The sequence below is a fragment of the Penaeus monodon genome, chromosome 29, assembly GCF_015228065.2.
Source record: "Penaeus monodon isolate SGIC_2016 chromosome 29, NSTDA_Pmon_1, whole genome shotgun sequence".
In the NCBI taxonomy this organism is placed as follows: Eukaryota; Metazoa; Arthropoda; class Malacostraca; order Decapoda; family Penaeidae; genus Penaeus; species Penaeus monodon.
The window spans coordinates 3,634,288-3,634,995 of NC_051414.1; positions in this window are offsets into that span (position 1 = coordinate 3,634,288).

Below are 708 nucleotides of genomic sequence, written 5' to 3' on the forward strand. Positions count from 1 at the left end.
TCCCCCCCAAACCAAAAAACCCCCCCGGTTTTGCTGAGTACTGCCGAAAACTCCCCCCCAAAAATGATGTTTTTTTTTCTTATCTTTTTTCTTCTTTTTTTTTTCCCTTTTTTTTTTTTTCCCTTTTTTTTCCTTTTTTTTTTGTCTTTTTTTTTTTTTCTTTTTCAACTTCTTTTTCTTCTTCTTTGGGGTTTATTTTTTTTTAAGACCTTTTGTCCCCAAATTACTAAAAATTTTACCCCCTCTTTTTTTTTTATAATACGCTGGGGCATTCCTTCTTATTACGTCATCACGTCTTTGTCAAACCTACATGAAACCACATCCCCCTACTGTTTCCCTTCGATCTACCTTTTAAAAAACCCCCTCCCCTCCCCACCAAACCCAATGGAAATTTTAAACCCCAAACCCTCTCCCCCTTTACCCCCCCCCCTTTCCCCAGCGCCTCCTACCCAGGCCCGTGGTGCACTTCGTCAGAGACGCCGTCTCGCCTTCGCCCACGCCCTTCACAACATGTGGGGGGGGCGCGATGCGAGGGGGAACCGGGCTCTGCGACGCATGGCCCCCCAGTGGCCCGTACACGGGCACGACTCTTTGGGCACTTTTAAAGTGTCTTTTTTTAAGGTGATCTTTTTTTTCTGGGGGTTTTTTTACTTGCCCGTTAGATGTTTATTCCCTTTAAATGGTCTATTTTTTCCATAATCTCCCTGA